General features: G+C 39.9%; 1 protein-coding gene and 1 pseudogene across 2 annotated transcripts in view; one reads left to right on the top strand and one right to left on the bottom strand.

Moving 5' to 3' along the window:
* The window catches only part of REC114 (REC114 meiotic recombination protein), a gene marked incomplete at both ends in the record, with an annotated part of 79,926 nt that overhangs the window by 37,700 nt on the left and 28,478 nt on the right, over positions 1 to 13,748 (top strand). The gene's annotated exons all lie outside the window — the stretch shown is intronic.
* Positions 1,873 to 2,664, bottom strand: LOC308498405 (large ribosomal subunit protein eL8-like; annotated as a pseudogene). Its single transcript has one exon. The product of its transcript is annotated as a large ribosomal subunit protein eL8-like (transcript).

Below are 13,748 nucleotides of genomic sequence, written 5' to 3'. Positions count from 1 at the left end.
CATGCTGGGCATTACATCCCATGATTATTTATTTTATATGTGGAAGTTTGTACCTAAGAAACAGAACATTTTGAGTACCCATAAACCTCTCTCATGTTCCCTCTTACTCACTACTGTATACTACCCCCCTCCCAAATGTTAATCACTATTCTGATTTCTGACAATACAGTTAGTTCTGCCTGTTTTTGTACTTTCTATAAAATGAATAGTACAGGACTTTGTATGTCTTCTTTTACTCATTATTATATATATATGAGTCTTGTCCATATTGTGTACAGTTATAGATTGTCCATTCTTATCTGGTGACTATATCACAATTTACTTGTCCGTTGTGTATCCATGGGTGTTTGAGTAATTTTTAATTTCTAGCTATTAGAAATAGTGCAGGGACAAGATGGCAGAGTAGATAGATGTTGTGCTCGCCTCCTTCCATGACCACAACAAAATTACAACTAACTTATAGAGCCTATCATTGAGAACCACCTAAAGACTAGCTGAACAGTTATATCCCTCTAACTAAGGATATAAAGAAGCCATGCTGAGACTGGTAGGAGGGGCAGAGACTTGGAATGGGCTGGTCCCACACCCACGTGTGGCCATTAAGAATTGGGAGGGTATCTGGACTGCAGAGGTACCTCCAGAGGAGCAAGAGGTCCCAGCCCCACGCTGGGCCCCCTAGCCCAAGACTCCGTTGCTGGGAAGAAAAGTCCCCATAGCATCTGGCTGTGAAAATCAGTGAGATTTGTGTCTGGGAAAGACAGTGGGTTGCTAAGGACCTAGGTGATACTGACCTTAAAGGACTCCCGCACAGACTCACTTGCTCACAAATTCATTTTCTCAGAGTCCCAGTGCAGGGGCAGTGGCTTGAAAAGTGCCAGTGTCATATGGGGAGGAAATGAATTGACCAGCTTCAGGGTGATGGTTGGAGAGGCAGGGGTCAGGGTAGCTCTCTCTTGGATGGATGGAAGTGCTGGCAAGAACCATTGTTCCTTTGTTGAGCCCACCCCCAACCCAGCCTACAGACCCAGGTAGGCACCAAATCTGAACTCTCCATTAACCTGGTTAACACAATTCACTCCATCCTGGTGATTCCCTGAGACCCAACACAATCCAGCTCACACACTCTGTCCAAACCTCTTTCAGCAGCTTTTCCACACAAATGTGCTGCTTCAGCTCATGTTGTGCAGTTTCCTAAAATCTCTGAAAGGTCTACAGACTCCCAACAAACAAATTGGACCGGATAGCTTCAAAGGAAATTTTACAAAACATTCAAAGAATTCATACCTATTCTTCTCAAACTATTTCAAAAAATTGAAGAGGAAGGAAGTTTCCCAAACTCATTTTATAAGGCCAACATTACCCTGATATCAAAACCAGACAAAGACACTACAAAAATGAAGGGAAGGGAGGGAGGGAAAGAGGGAGGGAAAAAGTGAGGAAGTTATAGGCCAATATCCCTGATGAACATAGATGCAAAAATACTGAACAAAATATTAGCAAACCAAATTGAGCAATACGTTAAAAAGATCATACATCATGATCAAGTGGGATTTATTCCTGGGATGCAAGCCTGGTTTAAAATCCACAAATCAATTAATGTGATACACCACATGAACAAAATGGAAAATAAATCATATGGTCATATCAATAGGTTCAGAAAATGCATTTGACAAAATCCAGCATCCTCTTATGATAAAAACTCTCAGCAAAGTGGGAATAGAGGGAATGTACCTCAACATAATAAAGGCCATATATGGTAAACCCAGCTAACATCATATGCAATAGTGAAAAGCTAAAAGCTTTTTCTTTTTTAACACTGGCTGAAGAAAAATTTGTATTACTTTTATGTACAGAAAACTCAACAGTGTATGCTCAGCCCAGCTTGGTGGCCAGTTCTTTAGCCTTTGCCTTTTCCAGTGTGGCAGTGTGAGCCCCCGATTTGGGCCCAGGACGTTGCCTCCCCAGTGACAACAGATCTCATCATATCTGTCGTTGGAATTGGTCTGGATGGCTTCCACCGGCTTAGCCAGCGCTCCCTCACGAGTTAACCTGTGTGAAGGCAACGCGATGCACGTCTTCCTGTGGACTAGGTGCCCGTCTGGCCTTCCTCTTGATAATGCAGAAGGGAACCCCCGTCTTATGGCACAGCGCAGGCAGGAAGACAACCAGCTCAATGGGATCACCTCAGGTGCTGTCACCAGCAGCAGAGCCTTCTCATTCTCCACCAAAGTAGTGACAATGTTAACCCCTGCTCAAAGGACACATGGCCTCTTTGTGGGGACATCCCTTTGCCAGGAGGTTTTTTCTCAGCCCGAGCCAACAGTCTGTGCTTCTTCCCTTGGTTTGTCTCTGTGCTGTACATGTGGGCCAGCTTAAGCAGTTGAGTCGCTGTCTGGCGATCCAAGCCCTGGGTGAACTCATTAATGGCAGGAGGCACTTTCAGGCACTTACAGAGAATAGTTCTTTGCTGCTGCAGCCGTACCCTGTGCCAGGGCCGTTTGACAAAGCAGGTGAGGTCCCTTTGGGGATGGATGTCCTTTCCAATGCCAAAATCTTGGCCTTTTCTCAAACGGGATTTACCACCTTCTTAGCCTTCTGCTTCTTCATGACAGCAGGGGCTGGCGCCACCTTTTCCCCCTTAGCCTTCTTTCCTTTCAGCATCTTGGATGGCAGGAGGAGAATGAAAGCTTTTTCTTTAATATCAGGGACGAGATAAAACAGTGTCACCACTTTTATTCAACATAGTATTGGAAGTCAACAGAGCAATCAGACAAGAAAAATAAATAAAAGGTACCCAAATTGGAAAAGAAGAAGTAAAACTAATTATTTGCAGTTTGTCAAAACTAATTATGACATGATACTAGACGGTATATACAGAATCCTAAAGAATCCACAAAAATGAATTCAATAAAGTAGGAGGATGAAATATCAATATTCAAAAATCAGTTGCATTTTTATGCACCAATAATGAACTATCATGAAAGAAATTAAGAAAACAATCCCATTTACAATTGCATTAAAAAGAATTAAATACCTAGGAGTAAATTTAGCTAAGGAGGTAAGAGACCTGTACTTGGAAAGCATAAGACATTGAAGAAAGAATAGAGAAAGATAACAAATAAATGGAAGACTAGACTGTGCTCATGGATAGGAAAAATTAACATTGTTAAAGCATCCATACAACTCAGACTAATCTGTAGATTCCGTGCAATTCCTATCAAAATACCAATGACATTTTTCACAGAACTAGACCAAATTATTCTAACCTTTATATAGAATCACAAAAGACCCCAAATAGCCAAAGCATTTTTGAGAAAGAACAAAGTTGGAGTATCGCACTACCTGATATCAAACCATACTACAAGATAATCAAAACAGCATAAAAACGAACATATATATCAATGGAACACAGTAAAAGAGAACCCAGAAATAAACCCAAGCCTATATGGTCATATTAATTTGACAAAGGAGACAAAAATATACAATGAAGCGACAGTCTCTTTAATAAATGGTATTGAAAAAACCGGACAGACACATGTAAAAGAATGAAAGTGGATCAATTTCTTACACAACATACAAGAATCAACTCAAAAATGGTTAAAGACTTAAATAAATGTAAGACCCAAAACCATAAAACTTTTGGAAGAAAACATAGGCAGTAAACTCTTTGACATAGCTCTTAGTAATATATTTTTTTGGATAGTTCTCCTCAGGCAAGGGGAACAAAAGAACAAAAAATAGAACTACATCAAATTAAAGAATTTTTGCACAGCAAAGGAAACCATCAACAAAATGAAAAGACAAACTACTGAATGGGAGAACATATTCGCCAATGATATATCTGATAAAGGGTTAATATCCAAAATCGGTAAGGAACTCATACAACTTAACACCAAAAAAAAACAAAAACAAAAAAAGTCCCATTAAAAAATGGGCAGAGGACCTGAATAGACATTTCAGGTCATACAGATGGCCAGTAGACATGAAAAGATGCTCAACATCACTAATCATCAGAGAAATGCAAATTAAAACCACAGTGAAATATCTTCATACCTCACTCCTGTCAGAATGGCCATCATCAAATCAACGAACAACAAATGTTGGTGAGGATGTGGAGAAAAGGGAACCCTCGTGCACTGTGAGTGGGATTGCAAATTGGTACAGTCACTATGGAAAACAGTATGGAGGTTCCTCAAAAAACTAAACTAGAACTACGGTACGACCCAGCAATTCTTCTGGGTGTTTATTCAAAGAAATTGAAAACACTAATTAGATATACGCATGCCTATGTTCATTGCAGCATTATTTACAATAGCCCAGATATGGAAGCAACCTAGGTGTCCATTGAAAGAGGAATGAATAAAGACAATGTGGTACATATATACAATGGAATATTACTCAGCCATAAAAAACAATGAAATCTTGCCATTTAAGTCAGACAGAGGAAGACAAATATCATATGATTTCACTTATATGTGGAATCTAAAAAAAACAAAATAATTTAACAGAAACAAACTCATAGATACAGAGAACATATTGTTAGTTGCCAGATGCAATGGGAAGTTGTGGGGGAAGGGAGAAAAAGGGGAAGAGATTAACATGTACAGATTGCCAGTTATAAAAAGAGTTATGGACATGTAAAGTGCAGCATAAGGAATATAATCAATAATATTGCAATAACTATGTATGGTGTCAGGTGGGTACTGAACTTTTGTAACTTCGTAAGTTATATAAATGTGTAATCACTGTTGAAGACCTGAAACTAATATAATGTATGCCAACTGTAACTGAAAATTTTTTTTTAATTTAATAATATTTTTAAAAATTAAAAAGTAAATAGCGCTGCTGTGAACATTCTAGTAACTATCTTTTGGTGAATACTTGTGTTATTTTTGTTGGGCATATAACCAGGAGTGCAGTGGATGAGTTTAAGTAGAATAGATGAATTATAGGACAGCACTTCTTATATTTTAATCTGCATATAAATTACTTGGGCTCTTAGTAAAATGCTGATTGTGAATTGGCAGGTTTTGGGTGTGTTCTGAGATTTTGCTTTCCTAACAAACTCCTAAGTGGTGCTGCTGCTGCGTCACCACGGGGCAGACAGGTCACAGGTTATTCCTGTGTTCAGCTCATGCTGCCGAAGAGCTTTCCAAAGTGATTGCGCCCAATTTACACTCCCACTAATAAGGTCTGAGAATACTCCACGCTCTTGGCAACGCTCGGTACTTTGTTTTTATTTTGGCAATTTTGGTAGGCGTGTTGTGATACCTCATTATGGTTTTAATTTGTATGTTTCTAATTACTAAGGAAATTGTGTATTTTTCCTTATGTTTATTGGTCATCTGGATGTTCTTTTTTGTAAAGTGTCTTGAAATCTGCTCATTTTTCTGTTGGGTTATCATTAATGTCATTTTTACTTTTGCTATTGTTACATTTTTTATTCTATTACATTTTTCTACTATTGCATCTTTTATTCTTATTTCTTTCTTATTTCAGCTTCCTACTTGCATCTGCATTGCTCTTAACCAAACCTCAATCTGTTACCCAAGATGTGATCTTTCATCTTGTTTCAAAGAACCTGTTTCTAAAAAAAAAAAAATGTGTTAAATTTCATATAATGCAATTTTAATTAAAATTTACTTTAGTTGGGCCAGCCCGATGGCTCAGACTGTTAGAGCTCCGTGCTCCTAACTCCGAAGGCTGCCAGTTCGATTCCCACATGGGCCAGTGGGCTCTCAACCACCAGGTTGTCAGTTCAATTCCTCCAGTCGCGCAAGGGATGGTTGGCTCCGCCCCCTGAAATAAGATTGAACACGGCACCTTGAGCTGAGGGGCCACTGAGCTCCCGGATGGCTCAGCTGGTTGGAGTGTGTCCTCTCAACCACAAGGTTGCCGGTTTTGACTCCCACAAGGGATGGTGGGCTGTGCCCACTGCAACTAGAAAACAGCAACTGGACCTGGAGCTGTGCCCTCCACAACTAAGACTGAAAGGACAACAACTTGATTTGGGGAAAAAGAAAAAACGTCCTGGAAGTACACACTGTTCCCCAATAAAGTTCTGTTCCCCTTCCCCAATAAAATCTTTAAAAAAAAAAATTACTTCTGTCTCCAGGTTTTTTCCCAAAACCGTTATGCTTTTTTATCTGTCTCGAGTGTTTTATTTTCCTCTCTTATAGTTGTAGCAGAATGATCTCATAGACCCAGTATGGTTTTTTCTCTTTCTTGTTTTCTCCTTCTCTGCTAACACCCCACCCTGCACACCCATTCTCTTTCCCCTCTTTCTCTTCCTCTTTCTTCTTCTTTTAACTTTTATTCATCCTTATGCTTGGAGAAGTCTCATCTAGAGTTGAATGTGTCTGCGATTTGTGTGGATGAATGCATCTGCAATAACCTCACTGTCCTTGGACACTAATAGATTTTCCTTTCAAGTATTACATAAGAGACTTGGTTTTAATAGAAATTTACATTTCTGTCCATCAACCCAGAAGCCTGAGAGGAGTGGATTGGGAGCCTGTCCTAACGGGGGAATAAATGTCTCTAATGTCTTCTCTGAGGAACGGGTGTTGTGCTAGCCACAAGGCCAGTTGTGAACTATAGTTATCCGTCTACCTTCCCAATGCATCTGCCCACCATTTCTGGGAGAAATTCTTAGATTTCCTGGGTCACTGTTTGATATGCAGCAATGCACATCCTGGGGCAAAGTTGCTTCCAGTACCCTTGATTGCTGTTGGTCACACGGACTCCAGATGGAGGGTTTCTTATTTTTCCCTGTGGCCCACCCATTCGCTAGCTTCTTATTAATGCTGTTTTTGCCAGTATCTTCTCCACTGTCATAACGCTCCTTTCTCAGGAAGATAAGTCACTATTAGCTCTTGACATCGTTCTTCTGTCCAGATCTGTCTTACCATGTCTTGCAGAAATTTTTCAACAGTTTTGTCATATGAATGACGTCCATTCCTAGTTTCTGGCATTGATGTAATTCTGTCCTATTTTATGTTTGTTTTAGCATTTTAATTGTGATGGGATGAAGGCGTGAGTTAAATGCCTCTATTTAAGATATTGTCATATCTGGAAGTATAAAACCTTTCAGATTATTTTTCTGATTTTCTTGTTCCACTAAAACACTTGAAGCATTCCACCAAAATGTACCTTTTCTCACCACAGGATAACAAACAGTTCAAGTTTTGCAATCTCCTGTGGTGTTTGGAAGTTCATGGAACCTCAGATGAGGTTGTGTTTTAGTAATTGGGTGGTGGGCTGTCAGTGGGCTAGAATATCCAAATACAACGGAAGGCCATTTATGCCGATGAGAAGAATTCACTTACTAGTATGGTGGATCAGACAAGCGAGGCACTGTACTTGGGCAATCCTTGACCTAAGCTTGAGCTGCTTTGATATGCTAAGTGGAAAGTGAGTGCACATCCAGCTTCGCTGACGTGATAATAGCTCTGATAGGGAATTGAAGGCCTTATCCAGCCTGCCTTGTTTTTAAAACTGTAATTATACTTTTGTTCTGTGGTGCTTCATTGTGGCCTTCTGTGTACTTCTTGTTAGGCTTTCTTTAGGGGCTGATTCTTGACAGCTTTTAACAAAGCTTCTGTTTAGTATTTAGTAAATCTTAGAAAATCTTAAGCTTATGAAGCCAATGGTATTGACCATTTCTTCTCTTTCTCAGTTTTTCTCTTTTCTCTAAAGTGAGTCATAACTTGGAGATAATGCTTTTGAAAGGAGATTAGCTACTCACAGAGAGAATAATTCTGACACTTAAGACCCGAGAGCCCCTCTCCCCCTCCTTTTCTCATTTCCTAACATCTCATTGCCAGACGTATTTGTGAGATTTTATAGATTATGTCTTTATTTTTAGTGCTCCCATTTAGTTTACTAGATTTGTCGTTTGGAAGAAAAGTACTTCTTTGAGGCTAAATTCAAGTTGCGTCTTGTGGCTTCTGATGAAAGTTTGCATTGTATGTATCTCGCCAGTTATCTGTCTTATCGGCAATGTCATCAAAACAAAACATTGTAAATACCACAGTCTTACAATTTTTTACAGAGAAAAATCTTTAGAAAAGTTTCCTTGCTTCTCTTATTATTTTTGACTGCAACCAAATAATTCTTGGGTTAATTTACAGCCATATTTACTCTCATCAAATTGCATGCCCTGGGTTTAGTCCTGGAACTCAGCCAGGCGCCCAGATTCCTGCTCTTGCAAAAGGCTATGGAATTGAGCGTCTTTCTGAAAACACCTTTGGTATAAGGTTTTTTCCCCTCCTTTGTTCGTCTACACTACTTTCAATTAGATCAGTGTTACTTGGATTCTTTTAAAATGATAAATCTTTTATTATTGTTGGAAAAAAGCTCTTTTTTTATATCACTAGTCATTAACTAAGGGGATATGTGCAGACTTTACTTTGACTATTACTACTTAAACCCTCCTTTTTAAACCTTTAAAATGATTCAATACTTGTGAATGTTTAATCCTTTGGTGGAGCTCATTGAGGAGACAAAAATCAATACACTTAAACAGAGAAAGTCTAGTTCCAAATGATGTGGTTTAGATTATGAGCACCAACACCATAATCTTTTAGAAAATGTTTTATTTGGAAATAATTTCAAGCTTATCAAAAAGTGGCAAAAATAGTACCAGGAATTCCCATATATGCTTCACCCAGCTTTCCCAAATGTTACCGTGTCACGCAGAACAGTGCTCAAAAGCCAGGCGTTAATTCCGACACTTTACTAAGGTACAGACCTCATCCTATTGCTCCGTGGTCCCCTGTTCTCTTGCTGGCCCAGGGGCTCAGAGCACCCCACATTACATTTAGTCGTCGTGTCTCCTTGCGTGCCTCCAACCTCGGACAGTTCCTCAGTCTTTGTCTTTTATGACCTTGACACTGAGGCAACGGGCCAGTCATTGTGTAGCATGTCTGATAAACAGAGATGTTCAGCCTTTCTCAGTTCATCTCTCAAGAGGTACATGATGTCGATATGTCTCATTACTAGTAATGATAACTGGTCACTTGGTTACGGTGGTATCTGCCAGCTTTCTCCACTGTGAAGTTACTCTTCTTCCCTTTGTAATTAATAAGTATCTTGTGGAAAGATATTGTGAGGTGTTTAAGTTTCCTGTTTCTCATTGTACTCTTGCCCCCTAATTTCAGAGTCCCGTGATGGTTCTTGCCTCTCACAGTGATTACTGTGGTGTTTGCCAAATGGTGATTTTTCTATTTCTGTGATTCTTTCTACATTTATTAACTGGAATTCTATTGTAAGAAAGGGCCGTCTGTTTCCCTCATTTATTTATTCATTTACTTGAGTATATCAGCATGGACTCATGGATATTTACTTTATTCTGTAGATTACCATCCATTATTATTATTATTTATTTTGCCACTAGCACCATTTTATGAGTTAGAATATCAAGGTTCTTTAATTTCCCTGTGTACCGTGAAATTCAACTATAGGCAAAATATTCAACTATTCTCACCCTCAGTGCCCTCAATAGTAAACTGGAAATCATATCTGCCCTGCTGTATGTAAAATAGATTTGCAAACTATGAAATATGATATACTGGTAACGTTGTCATTATTTTGTTGTTAAATGCATATGGGTGGTCAGAGAATAGAGGTTGTTTTCAGGGACAAACTTAAGAGTTAATTCCTTGAGACTGTTCACTTACTTCTGTAGGGAGGACCGAGAATGGAAGTGGAAGGAAACAATTGTATGGAGATCAGAGGCAGAAGAAAGCCAAAAGGAAATCGTAGACATACAGAGCAGCATACATTCTCACATTGTGCTGTGTACAATAAATAACTTTCTGAATTCCCTAGAATATTATGCAACAGTAAATGTATTTCTTTGATTATTCGATTTGAAAACTCCCTTGTTTCACGTAACAAAATATGTTGCCAGGTTAAATGTGACTTGTAAAAATGACATGAACTTCACTTTTTCCTGCCCGTCACCTGTTGTTTGCTTTGGAAATGTTATGTACCTGGTGCGCTTTACTGAGGATGTGTGTAGCACGCCAAACCGTCAGGTACTGGGAGTGTTACTCCTCTAGGCGTTTCGTCCAGTTTGCTTTGTGAGTCTTAGGTACCTGTGACAGCTTGCTGTGCAGGCGTCCTTGGCGTGACTTTCTCTTACTAAGTTTCTGAATCAATACGCATATCCACTGCCCGGGATCATTTTTTCCTCCATCCTGTTTGCTCTAGGTATTTAGAGGAGCTATTGAACCCTAAATTTGTGATTTAAGTTTTTTTGGGGGGGGGAGTTGTCTTTGGGGATGTAGCTTTTCTTTCTTCCCATTACAATAATCAGGCAAAAAACAGTAGACTAAGCTGCTAAGTATGTCAGCATGGCTGAGCACGGTGAGGTGGCAAATTCTAATGAGATTTCCTGACTGCAGCAGTTACTGGTGATGAGGATGGGGAGTAGCAATAGCAGTATTTGAACTGCAAAGAGTCAGGAAGAGTCAATGAGTTTCCACTTTGTCCAACGTTTGTAACTAAGGAAACCCAGGACTTGACACCACAGTGTGCTTTTTCTACCTCGTGTTACGGAGTACGGCCAAGGAAAGGCATGAAGCAGAACGCAATAAAGGACATATCCCAGTAAATGATTGCATTAAAGCATGTGGCTATTTTCAGCTGGCATCTTCTGGGTTCTCTTACACAGTAAAAGAGTAGGAGGAGACCTGCCTTGTTGTGTATGTTTACAAAAGCTAACAGGTATTGAAGCTATCAAAGATTGCTGTTTTGTGCCAGTTATTTTGAGGACGGATGTTTTGTAAAATTCAGACACATCAAAATCAACAATAAATACTGTGGACTTCAAACGTCTGACTTTAGCTTAGCTTTTGCTTTTAGCTCGATATTTCCTTATTTTTTGTTGGCCTTTGGCTGGTGACTTGTCTGCATGATGACACTGAGCTCTCCCACTGCTGTTCCAAGCTGGTCTCCCAAGTCCCTGAAACTCTCCAGGTGACCGAGGACATCTAGCACTCACGGAGCGCCGGCCCGGCTGTTAGCGCTGCGAAGTCTATTACCCTGATTCCTTTTATTTAGTCCAACTGAAACCCCTTAAGAGGGGGAAATACGAGAAAATGTTTGTAATTGCTGCAAGGCCACGTAGAGAAATTTAAATATAAAAATTAAATATTCACCAGGAATTCAATTTGACCGTTTGCTATCTAATGCAGCCTGTGGCTAAATCTTTCATCTGGGCTGACAAACAACAACAGGCTAATTTTCAACAAATCATGTGAAAAACACAGTATTTTTAACACTGTGTTCCCTTCTTCTTTACCACCATTACCTCAGTTTAGGACCTTACTATTGCTCTTCTTTTGTTTTTTAATTAAATTTCTGTTTTGAAATAATTATAGATTTTTGTCCCTCCTTATCTCCTGCCAGGGTGACTTCAGTAGCCTCCCTCTGATCACTGTCCTTTCTTCTCTTACCTAGTGTCTATACTGGCATCCGAATGACTGTTGTGAAATACGAGTCTCAGCAGATTGTTCTCTTGCTCATGGAGGCTTCGTGGCTCCCAGCTGCTTAGGTGGAAGGAAGCCCAGCTTCCTTAGTGGGGAATGGAGGGACCTCACCCATCCAGCCCCCGCCTGGCTTTTCGGTCCTCTTTCTTGCACCTCCCTGAAAACTCTGTAGTTTTCCTTCTCATTCTGTTTTAAATATTTCTCTACCTGGCATGCTCTTATCTCACTGTCTTATTGTCTCCTATTCATGCTTTAAGGCACAATTTAAACTTTTCTTATAGTTGTTGTCAAGCATACACAAAAGGAGAGAGAGTCATAACGAATCCCCAGGCATCCATCACCCAACTGCACATTAGCAGCAGTTAGCAAATCTTTCAACTTGTTTTTTTCAGCTCAGTCCTTTCTGGAGTCTTTTGTGACCTCCCCAGGCAAAGGGAGCTGCTCCTTTCCTGTGTCCTTGGCACCAGGGCCATCTGCTCTTACAATGCTTGTAATTACTCATTTACCTGTCTCCCCGTCTAGATTATAAATCCTGTAAGGGTAGGTATCAATCCCTTTTTACCTGGTATTCTCTGTGCTGTGTCTAGACACTGACACATAATAGCTGTTTCATAACTATGAAAACTAATAAACCAACTTCATATCTTCCTCATCCCCACATGCCGTCACCCCATCCTCACTTGCTTCCCAGAAATATATACATAAAAATAAACATTTCCCCCCAAAGAAGCCAGATACAAAAGAATACATATGTTGGAGAAGAGGCAAAACTAATCTGCGGTGACAGAAGTCAGACGAGTGCACCTCTGGCCGTAGGTCAGGTGGGGACGTTATTGACAGGTGAGACCACGCATGAGGGAGACTTCTAGATCCTGGACTTGTTCCAGCTTGCTGTGGGTGATGGTTAAATATGTGTGTGTATAAAATGTGTCAAGCTGTAAACTTACTTGTGTGCTTTGCTCTATGTAATTTGCACCACAAAACACTACTTTTGCTGAGAGTATATCTTATTGTAGCTTTACATGAGGGTATAATATTCAGTCTAATTGAGTAAATGTTAACTGAAATGTAAAAGAAACAAATTTTTATTACACGTAATGTGGAAGTGTATGCAGTCACGTGCCATTTAACGGCAGGGATACGCTCTGAGAAGTGTGTCATTGGGCGATTTCGTCATTGTGCGAACATTGTACAGTGCACTTACACACCTCGATGGCACTGCCCACTACACACCTCAGCGGATGGTGTAGCCGATCGCTCCTGGGCGACACTCCTGAGCAGCAGGTTCCTGTACAAAGCGTGAGGTTCAGTGAAGCCCGAGAGAGAATGATGCCATGAGGAGACGCTGCCTGAGGCAGCTGCTGGGGTAACACGCATTCCGTCTGACAGCGACTTGTGTAGTAAGTAGGAGGAGGACTCTCCCGACCAAGAGTGTAGTATAGGAAGTACATAAACCAGCACCGTAGTCGTTTATTATCATGATCGCGTACTGTGTAATGGTGTGTGCTGTACTTGTATACGACTGGCAGCGCAGTGGCTTGTGACAGTGTCACACAAACATGGGCGTAATGCATTGCACGGCTGTGACATCACTAGGCAACAGGGATTCTTCAGCTCCCTTACGATCTTAAGGGACCACCATCCTAAAATCATCATTGACCAGCTATCCTCGTGCAGCACGTGACTGCAGGAGAATTTAAGGCAAGATGCACTTTACTCCAACATTCCTTGTCATCTTTCTTCTATTGGAGGAAGGGTAGTAAAAGTAAAAGTCTGTGGAAAGTCCAAAATAAGTGGTCAGAGTTTATCCTGTTGGTCTATGCTAGTTTTATTATTGAGGAAAGACAGAATCGATACATCTTTAAGCAAACTGATCTTGTTTTATTTTTCAGAATAAATATTTTATCAGATAATCAGAGAGCAGCTGCAAAGATGCAGTGTAATGACTGGAGCAGTAAATACTTAAATATATACAGTCAGTGGTGTTTACTTTCCTGTGAAATAAGTTTGATTAAAATCATATTCTTCTGTAAATATGCTCAGGATTTAAGAGAGTTCTGTTGTAAGAAGTACAACTCTAAGAGTGATCTTAGTAAAGAAAGTAATTTTTGTTAACATAGACTCTAACATTTGTATGCTTTGTTTTCTCCATATCATTATTGAATAACAAATCTTACGGAAAAAGCAATGAAAATAAAATATCAGGCTGAACACTTAATTTCCTCAGTCATATCATTTTACCACAATTAAGTA

The sequence above is a fragment of the Rhinolophus hipposideros genome (assembly GCF_964194185.1).
Source record: "Rhinolophus hipposideros genome assembly, chromosome: 5".
NCBI classification, from domain to species: Eukaryota; Metazoa; Chordata; class Mammalia; order Chiroptera; family Rhinolophidae; genus Rhinolophus; species Rhinolophus hipposideros.
Note: the sequence above shows the minus strand (reverse complement) of the source record. Positions and strands in the feature narration are given on the sequence as shown.